Source organism: Buteo buteo, chromosome 16 (genome assembly GCF_964188355.1).
Source record: "Buteo buteo chromosome 16, bButBut1.hap1.1, whole genome shotgun sequence".
Lineage (NCBI taxonomy): Eukaryota > Metazoa > Chordata > Aves > Accipitriformes > Accipitridae > Buteo > Buteo buteo.
In genome coordinates this window covers 789304-813613 of record NC_134186.1, presented here as the reverse complement: position 1 = coordinate 813613, position 24310 = coordinate 789304, and the positions used below count along the sequence as shown (strand labels likewise).

The following is a 24310-nucleotide window of genomic DNA, read 5'->3' as shown; positions in this document are numbered from 1 at the left end:
AGCCCGGCGTTCGGCAGCGAGCGCGGCCGTACGTGCCGCGCTACCCTTGCCAAGCGGCGGCGGTGAATTGCCCGACGTGTGTGGCAGGACAGGGCGACGAGACGGCAATGCCAGGAGGACAGGCTGGGCAACCGACCGACTGTTCCGCATGAACTTCTTGGAGAGCAAGGGGAACCCGAGTGCAGCGGGAAATTGCCGGGTGGCAGCCCAGCGCGCAGGGCTCCAGGTGCAGCCAGCCCGGGAGCTGCTGCGTGCCCCGTCCTTGCCCTGGAGCATCCGAGACCTCGGTCCTGCTGGCTGTGCTGCCCGACTCCAGGGGAGAGGCAGTGCAGGCAGGGCTGCTGCTCCCCCGGGAAATGACCTGGGAGGTGGTTTTCCGTGTGCCCTGTGGCTGGCGTGCAGGAAGGGCGACCTCCGGGGCTGCACCGAGAGCTCTGGCGCTGCCAGGCAGGGCCACGCTCTTCTCTCTGCAGCTGGCAGAGCAAAGCCCTGCCAACGGCTGCCATTGTGTGGGAATAAAGGCGACAACATTCACTCTGTGAAGTCAAATGAAACAGAAAATGGTTTTAATCCCTTTATAATAACTGCGCAATCGCCGATGCCCCAAATGGCCAGTGATGATGGTGCTGGAACGAAGCCCGGCTGCAGCCTGCGCGCTGCCTGCGGGATGGACACGGGCTCCGGGGTGCCGGCCCCCTCCCGTGCCCACCGTGGGGTGGGGGACTTGCTGAGGGGCCACCGGCTGGAGCAGCTCCCCTGCTCCGGCCCAGCTGTAGGGTGGTTATGGCTACAGCAGCAAAATACCTGAACGGAGAGGGCTGCCCACAGCAGCCGTAGTGGGCTGGCAGCATCTAGAGTCAGCTGCTGCCGGGAGATGTGACCCAGGTACCGCCGGACCTTGCAGCGGCACGTGCCTCGACACCGAGATGTGCCCTGGAGCGGGCAGCTCACGGCAGCTTTGGCTCACGTGTGCCGGCGAGACCTGCAGGCCATCAGGTGCTGCAGAGCGCTGCCATCGTCCTCCCGCCCCGATAGCCTTGAACTTTTCACCGTGTCCCTGCCGCGACTCTGCCGAGCGCTGCTGGGGCAGGAGCACAGCGCTCCCCATGTGCTTGTCGTTACAGCCCGCAGCTCATCCACAGGATTTTCAAATAAATAATTAGTTGCTTGTGTAAACACCAACTTGTTCTGCACTTCCAAGTCTGTTTGCTGCAAGCTGCTTTATAAACACTGTCAAGTGCTTAAGCTGGGCTGTTGGGAGTGTTTACCAGAGCGGAGAGCTGTGCCGGGAGGGGATCCCACCCCAGCCCCGCAGCCTCCCTCCGCACCGTGCTCACGTGCAGGGACCTGGGCACGGCACGGGGCTCCCCTGCGCGGGGCTGAGGCAGCACAGGCAGCCGGACCCTCCGGACGGATGGCCCGGCACAGTATGGCAACGTACGGCACGGCACAGCCAGAGGACCCCGGGGATGCTAGCTGGTGTGAGCAGGGCAGCGTCAGTACAGCACGGCCCAAACTGTCCCCAAATTAGCGCTGAGTGCCAGCTGCGCTGGAGGGAGCACGGTGCCACCACCCCGGCCTGGCTGCCCCTTGTTCTTAATTACAGCGGCTTTGCAGGTGAAGTGCATTCGCAGGAAGTACAGGCTGAACCCGCTCCGCGTCCTGCAGTGTTTACACAACACTCACAGTTTAGGCAAAGTCCCCTCGGTGCGGGGACAGCAGCGGGGATATTCTTAGGGAGCAAATACAGCCCCAGCGTGCCAAGAGCCAGCGTGAAGCTTATGCCGCCGCCACATACCCCATCTCTCAGGGCTTGTTCAGTGCAAGGGCAGGGAAGTGCCATGGGAAACCTTGAGGCCACAACACAAACCAGACAAACACACACTTTTTCCTCCTCGTTTCCTTGCTTTGTGGCCCAAAGAGAGCCTGGGCCTCGGGCCACAGCTGCCCACTCAGCACAGAAAAGCTACTGGCATCCTGGATGCTGAAAAGCCAGTGCCAAGGCGGGTCACTAGGACCATCCTCATGTTTCAAAACCTCCCTGCAAGCACACAGTGTCTGCGGCATGCCCACCAGCAGACGCTGCCGCAGAAGGGCCGGGCTTCCAGCTCTTCCCACCCTTACCTCAGGACACAAATTATGATTCTTTCTGCTATTGCAGCCATCAGTCAAGCTCAGGTTGCTGCAAACAATTTCCAGTCTAAACATTAGCAGGATTTATGCCATTATCCCATCGACAGGAAGAATTTGGGGTAACCTGAATTGCTCTGAATTCATTTATGGAGAGACCTGGCCCCTGCTTCTGAGATGACAGTAAGCCTTGTTTGCAATTCAATCAGGATAAATTGGTCCTTGGGAGCTCCAATGCAAACCAGAAAATGTAAACCATCCAGATAATTTACCATTAGTCCTCCTACATGCAAGGTGAGAAAGACCAACATTATATCCCCAGGATATTCAAGACCTAATCCTCAATAACTAAATTGCTGATATATTGCCTCTTGCTGAATGTATCAGGCTATCCGTAATGTAAACGGGCTCTCCAAAGGTTTACTGAGTCTGAGAGAGAAGGACCAGATGCTTGTGAAAGGGCTGGAGGCAGGACAAGTCCGATCGCAGCAGCAGCAGTAATGAACCCCTGGGAACTGCCAGGTCGGCTGCCAACAGCCGGCTGGACATCGGCTATGAGTGCAGGGGAATTTGGGTTTCCAGGTCCTGGAGCTGGATAGAAAATTTGAATTTCACCTTGGTAGTCTGTTTAGGGGGTGCGAATATGCAAGGAGAACAGGTTTCAGAAATGTCCTTGCCTGCAGAAGGAGTCACGGTTTTGCAGGGTTTCACCCTGGTTTGTTTGGTCCCAGCAGCCTCCCAGCCCCGCACCCGGCAGTTCGGGCATGGGGGACGGCACCCACGACAGAAGACCCCCAGCCCTCCCCAGCCCCAGGGCAGGCAGGGTCCAGCTCCGGGGAGGTTGTTTATGGCAGCAGCCAGCTCCACGCTGCCGGCAGATTCCCCAACCTGCCTTTGTGTCAACTTTCAACAAGCCTGTCGAATAAGGATAATGGCACCCGGATATCAGAGGTGCTGGGAGGGGAAGGGGAGGAAGAAGAGGAGGAGGAAACAAGAGTGGGCTGCTAAGGAGAGCGGGGCCACGCGCGAGGATGGCGTCCATGGGGCATGCAGCGGCCCTTGCTCCCGGCACTGTGAGCTGCTGCCTGGTGTCTGAGCCAGCCAGAGGGGGGCTGCGGGGGGACAAATCCCAGCAGGTACTGGAGGGGAGATAAAGGAGACTGCTCAGGGGTGGGGGGAAACGTGCTCCTGCAGGCTGGCACCGGGACCAGCCGTCCCATCCGAGGGTGGAACGGCTTCCCAGCACCCACCAAAGCCCCCGGGCCAGTCTCAAGCAGCAGTAGGACGGGGCGATGCTGGTGTGGCACCCCGCATCAGGAGCCACCGCTGCCACCATGAGCCCCCCCGCACCCTCCCCAGTCTAGCCCTGCCCCGGAGAGCGGCCGAGCCGCTCTTGCAGCACGGCTGAACCTCGACAGGTGGGATATAGCCAGCAGGAGAGGAGGCATCTTTCAAACAAGCAGAAGCCCACACACGCGTTTATCTCTCTGCATGCCTTGCCCTACCTTGGCAAAAAGTCTCCGGCAGGCAAAGCTTCCCCGAGACATCTAAAGCTTGCAGCCCCAGGTGTGGCTGCGCGGCTCCCCAGCCCGGCGAGGGAGCAGAGCCAGCGAGCTCTGAAGCACACATCTTCCCTCGCTCCCCCGGCGCCTGCCAGGAGACGCGGGTGTCAGGAACCAGCCCCGGGGAGGCGAGTGCCAGCCAGCGCGGAGCGGGAGCCTCATCCACGCGCGGTCAGAGGCCATCGACCGCCAGCAGCAAGGGAGAGGGGCAAAGAGGTGGCCCCCGAAGAGCGGTTCGGGGCCGGCTGCGTGCCCTGTGCCGGCTGCACGGCTGCCTCAGCACAAAACCCCTCCGGGCACGAGGGGGAGGCAGCGGATGAGGGCTGCACAGGCGCTGCAAGCTGGGGTGCTGCAGGACCAGCAACACCCCATCTGCCTGGGCACCCCAGGCAGCTCGGTCAGCCCTGCGGCACCATCATTCCTATTTTACAGGCACGCAGAGATGCGCCCGCAGTGCTGGTGCTCCCCGAACCCAACGTTTCTGCTCTGCCTGCCCTAGGTGACCCCCCATGGCCGGAGCTCCCTGTCTGCTCTACAGCAGGAGGAAGGCAGCACGGTGCCGCAGGTAGCGGGTTTGGGGGCCCTCACTCTCTTTGGGACAGCCTTGCTGTCTTTCCGAGGGGTGTTTCCCTGTCGGCAAGGCAGAGACAGTGCTAACGCTACGTGAGCGGCACTGTGAAACCCTCCACGGAAGAGGGTCCCACACACGCACGGCTCGGTCATCGCGACTGCCACAGGGTGTCTCACGCGCCTCCAGCCTGCAAACATCTCTGCACATGCACATGCAGAGCCACTTTGTTCTGCTTAATCCTTGAAGCAATAAAAGAAGGCTGCATTAAGTCAAATTTCCGAACCAGAAGGTCTTCATTTGATATTATATCTGAGTGCCAAGTTCTGCAAAATCCCTAACCCATAAACTTCACTGAAAAAATAAAATAATAAAAAACAATCTGGCAGCAGAGTTCTCCACAGCATTGTTGAGGTCTGACTCCTTCCACCAGCTTCTGCACTGCATTCCCCGGATCTGCGGAGCCGTGCTGTGACCCGCTAATGGGGAATACGCCGAGGAGAGGCTCCTGCCCGTGGCCGCCCCACTGCCCCAGCCTGGCAGCAGGGAGTCACTCCGGAGCCCTGCCGCGGCAGCACCCCAGTCTCCCCGCCGGCTCCAGCCCCCCGCTCCGCTCAGCACCAGCTCCTCGCCCACCCGGTGCAGTGCCCGGCACAGTAGCTGCTCCAAGTAATGCTGCGATTAATAGTGCCACAGGCCTCTCTCTGGGAGTGCTTGTGCTTCAGCATTGTAAAACATCAGGAAATTTTTTACTGGGGGATTTCCAATCACCCTCTTGCTAGCGCAGAGAGGCGGCATACTGGTCTGGAGGAGAAGGAAGCAGCGAAGCCCTGAAGCAGGCTGCAGGCTCGGTGTGTGCTGCTTCGCCACAAAAACAGAGCAGCATCTGAAAACACACTGGAGTTGTCCCGGTAGGCATAGCTCCAGTACCACAGACCGGGAAGCTGCCTGGGGATTTAGCTGCAGAAAAAGCAAACCTATTTCTATTAGGTATGATGTCAGGTAGGTTTAAGCTTCCTACAGTTCAAGAACTCACTTACCAAATGCCAACCAGGGACAAAAGGCGCTAGAACAGCAGCAACCAAAGCAAATTTCAGACCAGAAATTGCAAAACAGTTCATTTCAGAGCAATGCAGACCAGGGCACCGAAAACCTCGCTCTTCCATCAAAAGGGCTCCTCAACAACCCTAAAGGCCCTACTGCCGTGCAGCGACGTGCTCAGCAGATTCCCCGGGAGGTGCAGAGCAGATACACACCATGTTACCATACAGCCCCTGCTCCTGGAGACCCTGAATGTGCAGGGAGCAGGGGGGTCTAATGCAAAATGGGAAGCACAGCCAGGGCTGCTAAGGCTCTCATCCTACACAAGTGTGCACACGTTCAGCTCAAACCCAATTCCCCTCTTATTTCAGTGTAAGTGTGACCAAACAAGGACTTACAGCAACCTTCTGCAACTGACTCTAAATGCAGGCTTTTTAAAGCCAGGGCTTACAGGAGCCCAGTAAGTCACAAGCCACTGTACTAAACAGCTTCTCCAGGCAAAAGCAGCGATGAAGCCTGGGGCAAAGACCCTAAACAGCACCTGGGGCTTTCTGCTTGGCCATGTGCAAAGGAAGCATCTGCCAAGTGTGAGCTTCCTGCAGGGATTCCCGGTGCACTGACTCTCCCACCGAAACGTCACTGCCCGGGAAACCTGAGCCCTGCAGAGCCAGGAGCAGCACCGATTTCAGCAGCAGAAGAACACACAACTGGGAAAAACAACCAGCTCTGGGCATCGGGCAGGACAGGGCTTCGGTTGGTGGGAGGGAGGGAGGGAGGGAGCAGGGCAGCCTGAGTTTTCTCCAGACTAGCCATTGCTGCAAGCCTGGCACAAGCACATGAGTTCTGCCTTTCTGAGGGGTAACAGCAACCTGCACCACCAGGACAGGGGGACCCCGGTGTGAGCTCTGCCGAGCCTGGCATCGCTCGGGGAGGTTTGCAACACAGGACACCCTGCAGCCAGCCCATGCCACCTGGCTGCACAGGAGCGTGCGGGGAAGCTGCAATCCCAGAGGATCATCCTCGGAGGCAGGTTGTTGGTGGGTACAGCTGGAAGGCTCTCTCTGTGTCTGCCAGGGTCTCAGGCAAAGACGGGCACTTCTGTCCTCGGGGAGATGGCGCGTCGCCCTCGTGCAGCCGTGGGGAAGGTGTCTGTACCGGCTGGTCCCCACCTCTCGCTGCGTGGTCCCCGCTTTCCCACCCCAGGGCCATCCCCACAGGCCAGGGGAGGCTGACCTGGCCCCCAGCTCTGGTGCTCACTGCAGGCTCATGGCCCCGTAGTGCAGGCAGAGGGCGGCTCTGCCAGCTCAAGCCTAGCTCGAGTGATGGAAACGTGGGGTTTATGCTCTGATCTGCCTCTGTCTGTGCGCCCTGGCACGGCCAGCTTATTTTGGCTGCACGCAGGGGGTCACATCCGTGCCCCTGCACCCCCAGCTTGCTCCCTGCTGTGTCCCTCCGGGTGGTGCTGCTGCTCTCGCAGCAGCCACGCCACGGCTGGGGAGCTGATCCAGCTGAAACGAGCTTTTTTTCCAGGGTGATTTCCAGGCATGTCGCAGCACCGGCATTCCCAGGCCCGCCGTGCTGCCACCGTCCTCCCACCTAGCCTCTGCAACCCTGGCCCCGCCGTGGGGATGAGATGATCGGGCAGTCAGGATCTCACCTGCTCCAGGGTCATGGATGGACTTTGGACAAAATCATTCAAACTGGAGAACACTCCAGGCATATGTTTCACTGCAAGTGCTGGGTCCCCATGGGATCTCAGCATAAACCTGGCCACCACAAACAGCACTGTAAGCACTGCCCCAAGTTCACGGACCTTCAGGTAACAGGGGGTTTTGCACTGGTACTGTACGCCGACCCCTGTGCAGGAGAGAGAAGGCTCTGTGCCTGCCATGTCGTGCAACATTTGCTTCTGCCAGTATTACCCTACTTTAATGCCTTTTACTGTAAGACACCCCTTCAAACCCAAACTGCATCACCTGAACACCCCCTCACTCCAGGGCCACTCAAAGGAACGCACACGCCTGAGCCTACAAGAAACCCCAGCAGCCCAGGGGTGACCATTCCGCAGTTGCCCGCACCCACGTCTGGCAGCACCCTGGCTCAGTCGGCGCAGGGGACCAGGAGGACGGCGGCCGAAACATCACCTTGACCCAAGCCCTTGTTGGGGAGCTGCATCCCTGCCACGCTGCGGGAGTGTGCTGCAGCGAGCCCCAAGCCCTCGCTAACCCACAGGCTCTGCAGCCCAGCAGCACTTCCCCTGCACATCAGCATGGGGTGTTAACACGGATGTCTAATTATTACCATGATCGCTGTTAACCATTTCCCCACTGATCCCCCATCCGAAAACTCAGGGAGTACGTACTTACCCCGCACTCTCCGGGTGCCTGCCGTGCCCCCATGGGTGCCGTTCTCTGCAGGAGGCTGAGTTAGGCACAGCCACGACAATATTGAGAGAGCAACTGCTTAACTGCCTCGTCCCCTCATTGCTCAGCTCGGGCACGCTCCCGTCTCTGGAAGTCAGTGGGAAAGCAGGCAGGGCACTGCAGCCCGCTGCGCAGCATTCGGCGTCTGCGCTGCGGCCGGCGGGACCCTGGGGCTGGTCCAGTATCAGCAACGAGCTCCAGCGAACTGATCGATATTGCGACTAGCTCTCCGTGTCCCCTTCCCAGGTCTGGGAAGGTAAAACAGTGGCAGGGGACAGCACGCAGCAGCCCAGCTTCCCTGCAAAGCCCCACGCACCTTGGGGGTGGGGGAGACGGGGATCCTAACAGATCGTGCTGTGATTTCTCACAGCTTTCATTGTCTGAACTCATTATCCACATTGCACAAGGCAAACCCGCAAGTCGGATGCTGACAAGGCTTGCGTTCCTCATTAGCAGCCCACATTGCAAAAGCTTCATCTAAACAAACATGCATTCTGAAACCCTTACCTCTGACTTGTCACTCCCTCATCACTGCTGAAAAGACTCTACTGGTTTCTCAGTTTTAAAATACTACAAGACCAACTACAAAAATCCTCGGTTCCTCCAGAGAAAGTTACATGCACGTTTCTGTCAAAAAAAATGAAAAATATATTCATGGCGAGTTCATGGAGAAGTCTGGTGCGTTTGGGTCTGGGTATTTTGTTCACTTGTTTTTTAAAGCAGGTTTCTAACAGCTTCCCAGGTTTTGCGCAGAGAAACAAACCCTTCTGTGATGTGCAGGCTTTCAGCTCGTAAAGATCGCCCAGGCTAGTTCATACTCCATCAGCCCACGCTGCTCCCTGCGTATGCAAAGCAGAAAGTATGTGATCATATCAGAGCAATTTGCACATTAATAAATCCTGGTCTCAATGCCGTAGACTCCATCCCCATCCACCGGGTAGGGGCTTTTTATTATTATTATTACCAGAGTATCCAGCTTTGTAAAGGCATCTAGTGCAAACTCCTGCATGAGGGAATTCCACCCCACTAGTACCACCTCCTAAGACAATATCCAGCCAAAATATTGTGACTGTTGCAAAACCCGGACTGGAGCTCCACAAAGGACCTTCCAGCGTTGCATCCAGAGCCAACGGGGTCTCAGTAAATTACTGCAGTGACACACCATCTAGTTGTCTTTGTAGTCTTTTTTATTTATGACAGTTAATTCCGAGTTATTACTAACATTTCAGTGGTAACTGGCATATGAAGTCATCAGCTGTCACAACTGCATCTGTTAATAAACATGTCAAATATTAAAAGCAGCTTATTTTCCTCTGGAGGGGGGAAGGCAGTAAGGCGAAGAGCTCGAAAGCCTGGTTCTTTTTCGATCCCTGGCTGTGCAGCTGGAGGAAACGCTCACGCTCAGGAAAACAGCGTGACTGCGGTGAGGGTGCACAGGGATATCTGCCCTCCATCACACCTGAGCAGCCCAGGAGCTCTCCTCCCCATGCCGTCGCCAGCTCGCCTTCCCTTCTCTGCCTTAACTGGGGTGGCCGGGAGGGACGCGGGATGGACCCTTGCTTTGCACAGGCGCACAGGGGAATGGTGAGGGCTCAGGCACCTTCCCCGAGGTCCGCCGTGCCTGGCGGGCTGAGCAGCATCTGGCAACTTGCCCTCGCCAGCCTTCTGGTGTGCGACGCCCTTCCAACCCGGCCATGCTCAGCAGCGGGCAGCCCCAACCTGCTTGTCCCCCATGGAGGAAGCAGAAGTGCCCCAGCCTCAGGGGAGCCCATGGGGAAGTGCAGGGGACCCCATCCCCTCTCTTGCCCCCCGCATCGGGATGCTCAAGCGGGGAGCTGGTGGTCCCAGGGCACACGGCCACGGAGCCGCGCTGGACCCTGCCCCGGTGTCTCTCTGTACAAGCCATAAACAGGCATCGGCGCCTGCCTGCTTGCTGAGCAGTCGTCAGTGCCGTGTGGCTGGCAGCAGCGGGTCCCTGCGCGTGACTGTCCCTTGTCCCCAGCTCTCGTGGGGCTGATGTGGTGCCCGTGGTCACGGGGGTCTGCCAAGAGCCCTGGTGCCCCAGCGGGTGGTCCCAGGGGCACGGCTGTGCGGCAAGCTGCTGGCCAGCCCCTCGGCGCGCCGTGCCCCACGGACCCCGGCTGTCTTCTGGGGAGGGTCGTGGCTTCCCTTTGGGGCCCCTGAGAGGCCGGGGGAGCACAGGCAGGTCGCACGTTCCTGCTTTGCAGGGTCGGGGCCCACTCCCACCCAAGGGTGGGCTTGGGAGGACACAAGGGTGCGGTGGGAGGGATGGCAACGTCTGCCCCATCCTCCCTTCCTTACCGTTTAAGACCATCACCCTCAGTACATGAGGATGTAGTACGTCTTCTCCCTGCTTTGCTGAGCGACCTGCGCTCTCGGCCTCTGCAGCTGGGGAGGAGGTCGCTGCTTCTTCATGTTCACCTTCCCACTCTTGGGAATCTCAGACAGAAAGCTTGCCCCTCTCTAACACTTTCCTTGTCCAATTGCCTCTGGCTTTCTCCGGCTGAAGGTAATTTGCAGGCTGTGCTTTTTGAGGGGTGCCGCAAAAATCAATGGCAATGTCTTCTAAACTCTCCGCATGAAGGTTATTCGGCCATACCACGAGGTAGTTTCCTTAAAGCTCAAACCAGTGACCTGCAATAGGCAGGAGTTGGGGAGCTGCAGAAGAAGATGCACTGAATGCTCCGTCTTTACCTTCCCCCTGTTGTGGGTCAGCTTCTCCAACTATCTGAACACATTCAGTATTTATTTTAAGTGTAAGATCCACTCGAGCAGATGCCGTAATTCTTGTATAATGAGTAAAATTCTGTCTTGGCTTCCAAGTGTTCCTAGGGACATCACAGGACAACATGCTGATGGGTGAGACACCTGTGCCAAGCAGGGTGAGTCACCCTGAAGTGCTTACAAAAGTCTTGAAGCAATGAGAAGCAGCATTATCTTCACTTGATCCTCCCCAAGCTTGCAGGGCTCCTAGCTGGAAGCCGGAGGGCGCAGGCTCTTCCAAAGGCCGTGACGGGCTCTACAGTGGGTCCTGAATCCTCCCCTGGGTCCCTTGCTGGGGGCCAGGGCAGGTCCCTTTCGATAATCCACTGCCCAGGAGCCCCCACTGACGATGGGTCCCTGAGCATCCCCGGCAGTTGCTGGCACGAGCCCTAGAGCGCCTTGTGGGACTCAGTACAGAACTGGCAGCGCCGAGGAAGAGGAGGGCTAGGGTACAGGATGTGGCACAGAGCGGCCCCCCAGACACACTGGGGTTTGGAGAGTCTCACGGATCTGTGTTCTTCACACACTTGCAATCATCTCTGCTTTGCACAGCGCTTGTGTGGGGGCAGGTATGAACACAAAGATGTAAAGTAACCCAGAACAGGCAAGAAGGAAAATTCGCCCTTTACGCAGCTTTTCCTTTGCATTGTGTTTGTGTTAATGCACATGTATATGGAAGTTTTATTCATCCTGAATTTTCTTTGGCACCTCATTAAATGTCCCTAGTTTCCTACTCATACACGATATCTTCTGAGATCATTGCTATCTCACAGGAGCATTAGTGAATGTGTTTTGAATATTGGGCAGATGCTAAGTGGTCACTGTTGGAAGTCTCCATATTAAAGACCTATTTATATTGGGGGCTTTTTTACTTTCTATTCTAGGAAATTCTGAAGTACCATCAAATGTTGCTCTGGGACAAAATCACTTAGTTCACTGCAAAAGTGAAAAATCTAATGAACTAACGATTTTGTATTTTATGGTTGCATTGAATAGCCAAACCTTTTTCTTTCTAATCTCTCTCAGACCACTGCAACTCCAGTTGGCAGCTGTAGATCAAGTTTCAGTCTGGAGCAAATGTTTGTAACTGAGCAATAAACCCCAAAGACAGACCTCTATAATGGAAATGCTGACAAACCCAGCTGCAAGAACAGGGCTACCGGACACATCAATAATTAGTGAACAGAGCAGTATATCTGACTGAAGGCAAAGGAGATGTGCTTGCCAGCTCCCTGGTGTTAGAAGGTATCATTGCAGAAGACAGTAAATCACACTAAATCCTGCCTTAACACCCTCCACAATAAATCCAGCATCAAGTCCCACATTTCTTCCCCTTCTGACAGGCAGCTAATTTACCATTTTGGTTTTCTTTAGCTAATGGCTGTTGAGGCTGATCCTAAATTAATCCTAAACCGGCTGTTTCTCTCTTGTACAAAAGGACATGAAATTCCATTTTTTAGCAGGGTAAAAACGCCAAGCGGCTCCAGATTGAAAGCAGAGCTGCTGACCTGGGAGATTTTCCCTGCCACCCACAGAAGTCCTTGCCGAGCAGGTGCCCGGCAGCCCGGGGGAAAAGGGGCAGCGGGACGTTCCCAAAGCAGACAAAGGCCACCTGAATTCACCAGTTTTGGTCGCATTAGGTGGAAAAGCAAGCAGCAGGTCTAATCCTGCACATACAGGCATCACCCAGCCTGGGCCACCCTGCCTGTTTGGCTCCAGCCTTTCCCCAGCCAGGCTCCGTGTCCTGCTCTGCACAAAGCTGAGGGGAGAGCCTCGCTCCCCCGTTCCTGCAGAGGAAGCGCCAACCCCAGCCAACCGTTCAAGGTTCCACCCCCCATTAAACACCTGCCATTCTTTGGTCTGAGTTCACCCCTCCCCGGTTCCTGCCCTGCATCCCCTTCTGCCTCTCTCGGCCAGGGGAAAAGCCTCTCCTCCACGGAAAGCCCACCCTGCCCAGGGACTACGGGGACTTCCAGGCTGGGACTGAGCTGCCTCCTGCCAGGAGCCACGTCCCTCAGCCTCTGGATGCAGCTGAGGGCAGAGGGGGCCCTGGGGCGCAGGCAGCGAGTCTGCACCCAGCAGCTCCGGCGCTGAGCACCGCAGCTTTTATCAGACCCAGGGCTCTGCACCCTCAACGTTAACCCTGTGTGCAGAGGCAGGTACCAGTGCCTACAAGTTCTCAGCTGGCACAGAGGATGCATTACTCATCCCTGGTGCCTCATCAGCCTTTGATAATATCTCAGCATAAGCAAAAAGCAAAAAAGACGCTCGCCGAGGAAGCAGAAGGAAAGCAAGAACGTGCTAAAGTTGTCTCTGACTCTCCTAGCTCAACCTGCGGTGTGCTGCTTCTCTGCTCCCTGCGTGGACACAGAGGTCTGCTTCTCAGAAGGCTTATCTCCTGCAGAATGATTGATAGCCTGGGCAATTGTTTTTAATAATATCTGAACACCTGCAGTCCTCACTCCCCGGTAATACAGTTATCCCAAGTGCCTAACTTATTGCGTAAACAACTGCTCTGGTTGCAAAGACAACTATCAAGTTCCTGACACAGGCTGCACAAGCCACGCTGGGGGGTCAGGCACAGGGGCACGCAGGATCATGCCTTCCATAGGGAGATGTGGGAGCGAGAGGAAGGGGAGCTGACTTTCTGCTAGGATCACCCAGGCATGCCTCTTCTTCTGGGCAGAGCAAGCAAGCCTGGGCTTTCGGCCGGACAGCGCTGCTCGCTGGCCTTGCTTGGAGGGGGCGGCTCTGGCAGCCTGGCAGCGGTCCATGCCGGGAAGCTTGTCTCCGTCTGGGAGTGTCCCCAGGAAGGTCACCCTGGTTTGGTGCTGAGCTGCTGTGAGCTGCAGGGCTGTGAAAATTACTTCTGCGTAAGATCTTTGTGGGTGAAGGAGGAGCGAGATCCACATGCCCCATCCCATCCCAGACGTGGCACAGGCAGCCTGCCTGCACCCTCTGCGCCCACATGGGCAGGTCAAGAGGGGTCCGGCAAGAACGATTTGCTTTGTGCTCGCCAGGCATGGGGCAGGGAGGCAGAGTTTGCGTGTGCGCCCCAGTGACCTACCCTGCTTTTCAGGATCTCTCTTTCACGCCTGCCAGGTTTTCTGACACCGCACCCCGTGCAGGCTGGACATTTTGCCTCTTTCCAAGGAGCGACGTTATGCGCATGTTGGGAAATGCTCCTTTCTCATTTGCTTCGAAGGCCCTTTTCCCCTGTTGTTTGAGGAATGCTGTTTGAATTAGCTCCACGGATTGCAAACAGACCCCGTTGTTTTCCTTTCCCAATGCAGGGAGGCTTCTGTTCTCTTTGGCCTGCTGGATTAACCAGGGGGCCTCACACACTGACCCCTCTGCAGCTCAGGGAAGCTAATTTAATCCCAATATTGTTACAGATCACAGCAGGACGGATCTCACAGATTCCTTGAGGCAAACCAGCACTGAGCTCTGGCAGGGACAGCAGCACACTGTGTTTGTAGAGGCAGAAGCTGCTACAATTTTTTCTGTAAAATTTCCTCTACAAAACTTCTGAGGCTGGGGAGGAGGGCAGTGGTGGTGGGATGATGGGGGCACCCTGGGCACGGGGGTCCCACTGAGGAGCTGCTCCACCTGCATCCCCCAGCATCCTCCATGCAGGAGGGTGGAGGGCCACTCTGGATCCTGGCAGAAGAGAAGGAGATGCAGGCTGGCATCTCCTTGCTATTTCTTTCTCCTTATTTTTTTTTTTTTTCCCGTGGTGCCTGCTCCTGGGGCTGGATTTTTGAGGTGTGTTGTCATCAGGCCATACACAACAACCGCAGCCAAGCCATGCCTGCTCCCACTAGCCAGTGCCTGCCCCATCCCTGTATCAGTCCCAGGGCAGGTCACCTTACCTCACACCTGCAAGGTGGAGCCATCCCCCCAGCGCTGAAGCACAAGTGCCTTGCTGCTCTTACCCAGCATTGCTATCATCGGGGGGGGATGGCAGGGTTATGGCAAGGGGGCCACGGCTCCATTCCCAGCCCCGGCCCAGCTGGGGCTGCCACGCTCCTCACACCAAGCGCGGGGCAGGCTGGGGCTCGTACACTGCCCTGCTCATTGCCCCAAGCATTACCCCACGCATGGCCCCGGGCTTTGCTCTCTGCTGTCTCTCTCTGAGTTTATCCGTTCCCTACTGCGTAAAAGCCCAACAGGCTGGGACTTCCAGCATTTCTTGTAACTCCGTCCAGAGCTGGAAGTGGAAGAGGCCACTGGCACAGCCAAGAGGATACAAAACTGAGAGCCTCTGCAGCAGGAGCGGCTCTCTGGACAGCTTGTCCCTCCCCAGGCTTCTGCCCCCTCCCTTCTGCCTCCGCTGCTCTTGCACCCAGCAGCAGCGGAGCAGGAGCTGGTGCTGCCAGAGGGCCGGGCTGGCCCCACTTCCCCGGGAGCACGGGGCAGAGTTTGGGGAGCAGGGATGGGGTGCCCGAGGGAGGGAGCCACAGCCCAGAGAGCCAGTCCCAGGAGGGTGGGCAGAGGGACGGGAGCTGGGCATGCGGGGCCCTGCTCGAGCCCATCCTCCTCTCAGCCACGAGCAACTCTTGGGAACATTCCTGCTGGATGACATTTCCCAAGGCATTGAGAAAAGAAAAAAAAAAAAAAAAAAAAAAAGGCACTTTTTTCCCAATATAAATTCTTGCAACATTAAAAAAACCACACAATAGCTGTAAGCCCTGAAACGGCTGGGGGTAAAAAAGCTACAGCTTGACATGGAAATAGCACTACCATCCCCACCAACCGGTCGAATCCCAGATGTGAGACATCATGTGTGACAAAACCCCAGAGGAAGGACACGCAGGAAGCTTGTAATTGTTGCGGGCTCCCATGGCTGCACGGGGACGCAGGCTGGTGACCTCGGGAGTCCGGAGTCCCCCCGTCAGTAACCTGCAGCAGCGAGAGCGGAGACCCACGGCCGGCTGGGCTGGCTCTGGGACTGACATTGGGGTCCAGGAGTGGCTGGGGCCAGGGTGAGCCCCTGGCTGAACTCCTTGCCGCCCCAGCCGTGCCCTTGCAGAGAGCGGGCTGCCGGCAGGGGGGACCCTGGGGTGGTTTGGGGACCCTCGGGTGGCTTCGGGACCCTGGGGCAATTTGGGACCCCCACAGGCGTGAGACGGAGGTTCCTGCTGACCTGCACTGGTGCCGGTGCTCCGGCTTGTACCGAAGCGGCACTGGGGGGTGAATAGTGCCTGTCCCTGCGTCCCCACTAATGGCGGACACGCGTACCCCGGGCAGGGAGCCGCACACGTCAGTCCAGGCCCACGCTGGCAGATAGAAATATCGCTGTACTGAAACCAGCCCAAATAAATCAGCTGAAAACCTGCGCTGAGGGGACCCTTGTGCAGCAAGAGCTGTAGAAATGTGCTCGCTCCGCTGTGTCCTCCGAGACGTTTGCAGTACACCTATAATTATTTTAATTACAATTAAAGACTATCCCCCGTCACTACGCCGAGGAAGCACGGCTAGGCCCGTGCGCACGGCCTGCCTTCTGCTGCACTGCGGCTCTTCAGAGATTTCCAGTGGAGCCAAACGCTTTGCTGGTGTGGATGGGATATGTCTACGTATTGTGTTTTAAACTATATAATTAATTGAATGCAGTGCTCTGCAAGGAGCTAATTCTGCCGAGGGATTTTGGTAATTGTACAGACATTGAGAGGAGCAAGGCCCAGCCCCGCGCGCTGCGGGGAGCTGCAGGGAGGAGGCCGGGCAGCGCGGGGGGCCGGGCCCTGCTTTCGGGGATGGAGGAGACAGGGCGGAGAGCGGGGGTTCAGGCTCCCGGGGCTGGGGCAAGGGGAAGGGGGACGCCGAGACGGGGACGACGAGGGGAAGACGAGGAAGTGAAGGGCAGGACGGCCGCCATGACGGGGCAAGCCCAGCCCCAGTCAGCAGGCCCACAGCTCGGCCGAAGGGATGAGCAGAAGAGCTGTGGCAGCTCTTCCCTCTCTCTCTCTCTCTCTGCCTTTTTTCCCCTTTCTTTCAGTTTTTGGAAGTGTTCATCTCGCAGGACCTCGAAGTGAGGCTGGCCCAGCCTGCACCCCGCATCACCCCGCATCACCCCACATCACCCCGTACCGCGGCACTTATTGCACACGCCGTCCACTTTAAATATCTGCGTCTGCACGGGAAGCCTTTGTATGCGTTTTAAATATCTTCAAGATGACAGCGTGAAGAAGAGAATGGATTGAGCCTGGCTTTAAAAGATGGCAGAGCAGAAAACAATGATCCCAGGCAAAGGCAAGAATGCTTCAGCCGGGCTGGGCGGCAGAGCAGGCGCTACCGGAGCCCATTGTGGGGCTCCGAAGCACACGAAGCGTGTGTGGGAAGCGCAGTGCTTCTCCTTGCTTTGCATCTTTGCTCCCTGAGGAAGAGCTTAGGTTATGCTGCACAAAGCTGTCCGTGGCCAGCCGCTTCCCGATGCAGTTCCAGCAAAAGCGTATTAGATGCTGTTTCTTCGAGATGCCTTTTCATTTACAAGGGGGGAGAATAATAATGCTCCAGTGACTGTAATGTCGGCAAGAGAGCTACCACAGCCGTGACAGCCTCTCATAGTGCCTCTGCCCTGGGAGCTCCAGGGTTTTATTTCCAATTAAGTTTTTCATATGGTAACATTCAGATTTTTGATGGGAGATGAGGCTACTTTTGTCTAAGAGAGAACATACTTTCACTGTTGCGCCCGGCCCAGGAATGAGTTCTCCACTATTAAAATGTAATTTAATTTATCTCCATGGATTTTGTGATGACTAGGATTTGTTCTAAGGAGACCTTTAAAGGAGAACTTTTGCATTATTAAATGTATGTGCTAGGAAGTTGAGTTCTGGCATCCTCTGATAACCAAATTTCTTTTCTATCCTCCACTATATCCATCATGATAAAAGCCCCTGCCAAAGCCCTAACTCAAGCCATGCTTCTGGCATATTGTGAAACGAATCAGAGGAAAAAAAAAAAAAAAAGAAACCCACAAGATGCTCTAGTCCAGTATTTTTTTTAATCAAAGTTTCAAGGATATTGATGGTTTACCTCATAAGGTAAACATTTGTAGCCCAGTTGCTTTCCCAGGGTTAAACCAGAAACAAGTGGCTAGCTGAAACTGCAACTAATTTGCTCTGACAGACTTCAGTCAGCTTCAAAATGAGTTTTCTTGAAAATTACAGGCCCTTTACAGGCAGAGCAATGGCACCTTCCCACGGAGGGCTGCAGGATGATCCCATTTTCCAGGGATGAGCCCTACGGACGCCCAGCTCCCGCAGTTCCCCAGGGCACCCCCTGCCCACAGGGGCCCCTCTGCACTGCGGGGGCAGCTCTGTGCCATGGGGGCAATGGACAAGGGACCCTTGTCCCTTCACCCCTGCCTCACCCTCCCACTGGGCAGAGAAACTGCCCATCTTTGCGAAGGGCGAACCCCAGCCGCGTGCTGGTCCTGTCCAGCAGCGGATTTCCCACCTGGCAGGTGACTGTGCCCCCACAGCACATACCTGGGAGCAGGGGGACAACTGGGGCAGGCCAGGTCCCTGCTCAGACACTGGCATCTAGGTTGACCTGGGGCAGGTGCCCCTGTGCCGCAGAGCTGGTCCCTCGGCTACGTGCCCCCCCAGGCTCTGCCTTTTCCAGATACAGCCCAAGAGGCGATGGAGGGGGCAGCTCTTGTGCCAGCTGGACCGTGGGGTCATGGGCACAGCCCCAGGACCTCAGTCCCAAACCCGGGACAGGGGCACTCCAGCGATGGGCACAGCACACACAGCTCTGCCGGCAGGTTTCTCCTGCCAGCTTCCACATGGTGTGCTGGGGGGACAGCCCAGGACAGGCAGTGCAGCCCAGGCTGTCCCATCAGAGCGGGACTTGGGCAAAGAGGCACTGAACGTTTCAGGATACACCACAGTCTCTCCCATGGCACCACTCATGCTACCCTCCCGTGACAGCAGTCATGGCTAACCCCAAACCGAGCCGCAGCAGCAATGGCTGGGATCAGGAGCAAGTGGGCACAAGCAAGCTGGGGTCAGGCTGGAGCGAGCCAGCCAGTCTGTGGGGACACTGGTGTCTGTTTGGGCCGCCAGTGGTTAACAGCAGCATCCTGCTCTTCTGACTCCTCCAAATTGCATGCAGCAGCCTGGGGCAGAGTGCAGCTCTCAGGGCTGTATTTATTCTCCACTGACAGCTGGCTCGCTGAGGATGTCACTGTGCAGCCTTTCTCCTTGGCAGCCCCAGGATTAGTGCATACTGGTTCCAGCTCCACATTCACTACCTGATAACCGGTGGGAAAGATCAGGGGGTTGATGCCAGCCAGCACCTATCTACGCACCAACTCCTGGCCCCAGTGAAATCTCAGCACCTTGGAGATCCAAGTCCTCCCTGTTCTCCCAAACCTCCCTTGAGCAAGGCAGCGCACGTGTCTCCCCATTCCTAGTGGTCTACCCAGTGCTTGTCCGGCACAGCTGTGGAGCCTGCTGCTCACCGAGCTGGCACGCGGGGGCTCAACGGAGGAGACAGCGCAAGTGATCTTTAACTTGGTTCAAGACTCACAGTGATACTGTGCTCTCTGTTAAGGGTACGTGCAGTGTATGAGGTTTCCTGTGTACAAAGCAGAAAGTACCTTTTTTTAGAGTCTAATTTTACTGCTTCCCTGATGCATTAGCTCGTGGACTGGAGCCACAGCAAACCGTGCCCTGGAAAGAGCTCCCTTCCCTAAGAGCATCTCCAGGGCATAACAATGGCTCTGAAGCCAGGAGAGAGCCAAGATGATTTCACCACCAAGGCTGGCATCGCCCCCAGGACTCAGCATGGCGCACAGCACCTTGTTGGCACAGCTGGCATGCCTGTCCGGCAGGTCGCCGTGCTGGCACAGGAGGACGACGTGCCCGTGCAGTCCCGGCTGCTGACTGCTGAAAGCTGCTGCTCTGCTTTGCGTATAAGTCAAAACCTGTAAGCTACTGGTTACAGAGACACTCGCTGTTTTAGCAGACTGAAGTGGAAGAAGGGAGAGAGCTGCCAGATCCCAGCTGGTCTCTGCTCCAGGAGCTGATGGAGGATTAGCCCAGCAGCATGTCTTTACAAATTGTCAGTTCCCAGAATACACAAAACAAAGCTCTGAGGACTGAGTGTATCAGCACAGAGGCAAAAGCGCATACTTCGGGAACCTGACAGCACTTTCCACCCAGACACATGGATGTGGGGATCCTGGCTTCCTGCGGTCCCTGCAGAGCGCTGCCTGTCCCACGGCAGCTCAGTCTCAGCAGATGCAGCACTGGGGCTGGTGGCTCGGAGCAGATCCCTCCTGTCGGCAGCCCCACGGCTGCCGGCTGAGCCTCTCCCTCCCCAGGCTGGTGCCCCCCAAACCAGAGAGGGTTTACAAAGCGACCACGGGTCCCTCCTGGCACATCCTGGTGTGAGGCAGCCATCTGCCCTGGAGCGTGGGGAGGCTGCTGGAGTGGCTTCTGTGCCCCACACAGCCTCAACCTTCTCTGCAAGGCGTCAGCCCCAGGGGTTTTGGGTGGACTGACGCCCCTGCGGAGCACCCGCAGGCAGGCCCAGAACTGCACCAACCAAGAATGGCGCCGGGGGAAGCTGCCACGACCCAACTTCTACAGCCCTCCCAGCCCGGCTTCGTGTCCTGCCCCAGATGGGGAGGCAGATGCAGGACGGCGCCTGCTGCACGGGCTCATGGCAGAGCTGCCTGTCCCCATTGCCCTTGGTGTCAGCACCATGGCACATCCTGCTCCGTCCCAGCTCCTAGCCCGGACGATGCTGGGAGGCTGTGGCATGTGTCAGGTCCGAACAGACCCTGTCCCTGTGCCTGCTGGCTGCCTGCAGGGGGACGTGCCAGGCGTTCTCCCCATGCCCTTCCTCCAGCCATCCCTCCTGTTAAAACCCTGCCCTAAATGCACAATTGCAGCCATGCTGCTGGAAAGCAAATGCGTGCCAGGCTGCAGCAAGGCATGGGCAGAGGCACGCCGCCCGCTGCCTGCTGCCTGCTGCCCACTGCTTGCTGCCCATTCCCTGCTCCCCGCTGCCCGCTGCCTGCTGCCGCCCTCCCGCGCGGGGCCGGGGCCTCCCCGACAGCCGCCTTGTCGCACGCAGCGGCGGAGCTGGAAGCTTTCGTTACTTGTTTCACGGGAACTTCCGACATTTCAAAAATTGTTTTCATTCTGGTTTGGAATGAAGACAAATATTTCAGAAATTTCCTGGATAACATAAAGTTTAAAATATCGTCCACACTAAAATAGAAGTAGTAGGCTATCTCAGCTCTTGCATTATGTCATATCATGCCAGCTCATGGTACACCGCGCAGAATTACAGAGGACTTGCCATAAGAGATGTAAACAAAACCAAAAATAATATCAACAAGAGAGGAGAAATGAAATGCTGAAATGAGAATTGCCCTAAAACAATTTTTTCTCCCCTTGCGCAAATTAATTCTCCATGGGAAATTGCTTGGATATTGTAAAAGAGCACGGTCTGGCCAAAGCAGCTCTTCTATTCTCTGGAGAAGGAGGGACACCCTGTCGGTGCTCCCCACCAGCCCCGTCCAGCCGCGCAGCCCAGCAGCGATGCCGCTGCATCCGGGCTGGGTCCGGGATGTCCCCCTGCCCCCTGCCCCCTGCTCCCTGGCCGCGTTCGACCCCTTATCTTGTTTCTTGCAAGCCAAGGGCAGGCGCGCTCCGCGGTCAGCCTGGTGCACCCCGGGCCCCCGCTGTCTGCCGGCAGAGATAACGCCAAGATGGATAAAGCTGGGCGCTGGGGTTAACGGCACGAAGCGGCGTCTCCGTCGGGAGAGGAGGAGGTCGCGTGGTCCCGCTCTGCCCGGTGCCGGCTGCAGAGTGGTCGCGGCTGGGGACGGCGCTTACCTTGGCTCGGCTCAGCTCTACCCAGCTGGGGCTGGCTCCTGCCCTCCCTGCGCCCGGCGCATCGCCCGCCCGGGCAGCCGCTCAGCGCCGGTGCGGCTGCCCCACGCCGGGGCTCTGCGCCGGGCGGACCTCCGGGCGCCGGCTGGCACCCATCCCCCTGTCTGCCCCGTGCCTCTCCAGAAAGGCACTGCTGGGAAGGAGCGCCGAAGCTCATGTCTCCGGCGCTGTATCCACCCCTTCCCACCCTCTTGGGGTTCGGTCCTGCCAGTTCCACTTGTGGGCTGTCCTCACCACTTTGGGCCTTTCTACCGCTCCCCTTCTTGTGGCTCCGGATGTCACCACAGACACGCTTTTATGAGAGTGGGCTTGTGCAAGGCTTGTATAAAGTGTTCTCAGAAATACGAGGTCCTGTCATTTGTAAAACTAATAAAAATGTCCAATAATTTTTACAAGGGAAAAATGAGTCATTGGATGGCACATTTCTCATTACTGGCATTTTACAATTAAAATGAGCATCTATTGAATCAATCCAAAGCTCTTATTGTTAGCAGACACTAATAACTTCCTGAGCTATTGAAGATACTTTTTTTCTGAAGAAACATGACCCCTGACCACGGCATTTCTCATCGAGAGCGGTATCCAGCTGAGACCAGCTCTGCTCAGCTCCTGCTGGAGTGGTTTCAAACACATCCTGATGAGACTGGTGGCTATAACTGGGTGGGAAATTGTTTTTAAGCCCTCAAAAATGTTCAGGATTTCAAAATTTTTCCCGCTCCACATGGGGATGAATCCAGAATTGTTCAATGTTTTTACCGAAAAAAAAAAAGTCCTCATGGAAACCAGCTCCGGAATAGCCAATAGCCGTCGGTCATGCTGAGCCGGGCAAAGCGGGGACTCCCCCCCGCCCCGGCCTGCCGGCGGCTCGGACCGCCGCGCTGGTGGCTGCGCTGGCATGAGCTGACTTCTCCTCCCAGGGTGGGACGCCCATCCCAGACCTCATGACCTTCTCTGGTGAAAAATGAATCCAGTGAAACTTTCCCGATTTCACTGCAGCAGTTGCGCGTGCGTGGCCGAGTGCTGGTCTGCGCTGTGCTCTGCCCCACGCAGAACCCAGACCAGCAAAGCGGGGTCATCACCACCTCCTGCCTTCAGAAGATGGAGATTTTTGCAGCTGCTTGTGTTTCCAAAACCCATTAGAAACTTCAGAACAATATAGGAAGGGCCTCATTTTCAATAAGCCCATCTGCTGCTATCTACTGAAAATTAGCCTCCCTCCAGATGTCTCAGGATGGATCCTGGTAACCAGAGTCACCACCTGCTTTTGAAAATGGACACCCTGATAGAAAATGAGGGATGGTCTGAGAAGGGTTCCATGAGAAGAAGTCCCGCAGCAGCACAGGGTGCAGCCAGCGCTCAGAGGCTCGGAGTGCCCCCAGCCAGTCCTTCTCTGCCCACAAGGGCTCATTTCAGCCTCATGAGATTAGTCTGAGAAAAGCCAGCTTGACTGCAGGACTCATTTCTCAAAGCTTCTCCAGATGAAGCAAAACAGATTAAAATGCAAAGCCAACACATTGCCTCCAGCAGAGGTTTCCAGGGAAAGCTCCTGCTGCAGGATTTAGCAGGAGGAGCTCCCGGTTGCTGTACGGCCAACCACCAGCCGAACCCTCAGCATGGGCACTGAGGTGCACCCCCTGGGAGACGGTGCCGAGGACAGTGTCACCGGTGCAGCCCCGGGGGGGTCCCACAGCCACCCGCACCATTCCCCAGGACACTTGCTCCCACCTGCTGGCAAAGCCCAATGAAAAGGAAATTCACTCGGGCTTTGGGTGACCTTCTCTTTCTCTTTATGTTCATGCTGGCGTCACATTTGTTCTAAACTTCCTTGCAGAAGGCGCGTTTTAGGAGTGTTCTTTTCCCACGCCTGGCCACCTGCACATCCCCAAGGCAGAGGGAGAAGCCCTTTCCCTGCCATGATGCCAGAAAAGAGAAGCCAAATTCTCCCCATGTGCACAGAGAATACAGTGAGTTTCTGGATGAGAAGGGACATCTTTCCTCCAAAACCCCAACGGACCCTGGGCAGCCAGGCTGCTGTCACTTGTGGGGAGATTCAGCCCCTATTTGTACGATCAAACACGTGCAAAGCTGATGAAAAACTACCATGAAATCCCACTGCACAGCAGTAACAATGAGCAAGTGCTGGCTTCCAAATACTGAGTGCCCTGCCAAAGAGCTGGCAAGTACAGATCCTGCTGGGCTGCGGGGGTCCAGATGCTGCTTTTGCCATTGCAGATCCTCATCGTGCAGGTCTGCAAAAGACAAGCCCCAAGCCAGCCGCCTCTCCAAGAGCCTGCTCAAGCCCTTTGCCAGAAATGAATGCCCAAAAAACTAACACCCATCCATGATGGAGACTTCACTCTGTCCTTGCTAGAAGAGTCCTTACCTGCGCCGAGCAGAGGACTGGAGCAGGCGCTTGGTGTTTGCTGGTTGAGCAGTCCAAACACATCAGAAAGATGCTGGTCTCTGCTCCCTGTGCACCATACTCTCTCTGGACTCTCTAGTCTCTCCATCCTCCCCGTTTCTCTCTGGAGGGGATGGTTCTTTCTCTTGGGGAAGTGCCATGGGAGTGGGGATGCTGATGCAGGGCCCAGATGTTGGGGACAAGCAGATGAAGTTGTTTTCCATTCTCTGTTATTGTGCAATGGCTCCAGAGCTGGAGACACTTCCCACTTCTTTTCCTTTGCTACTGAACACGGGTTGGGACGACAATATGTATTGTCATTTATAAGCACTGTAAGACCCTCCTGGGACCTACGTGCATAAAACTTGTGTTTGCTTTAGCATTCTTTTTCTCTTGCATCCTTGCCACACAGCTTCTGCCTGTGCTGTATGTCTGTGAGACTGAGCTCTGCAGAAACTGAAGCCCTGCTCCCGAGAGCATCAGTCTGTGTT

The 24310-nt window shown here is 56.5% G+C and overlaps 1 protein-coding gene across 5 annotated transcripts in view; it reads right to left on the bottom strand.

The window, feature by feature from the left end:
- RSPO1 (R-spondin 1) overlaps positions 1-21688 on the bottom strand; it is a 31085-nt gene extending 9397 nt beyond the window's left edge. Inside the window, exons 1-2 of one of the 5 annotated variants that reach the window (XM_075047208.1) lie at positions 8689-8752; positions 8232-8563 (exon numbers count right to left, since the gene is read on the bottom strand). The gene's annotated coding sequence lies outside the window, so the exon portion shown is untranslated. Of the gene's footprint in view, positions 1-8231; positions 8648-8688; positions 8753-21361; positions 21445-21652 lie in introns of those variants that run through there. The other 4 variants (XM_075047209.1, XM_075047212.1, XM_075047211.1 and 1 more) reach the window with 4 other exon arrangements.
- Positions 21689-24310: the final 2622 nt, after the last annotated feature.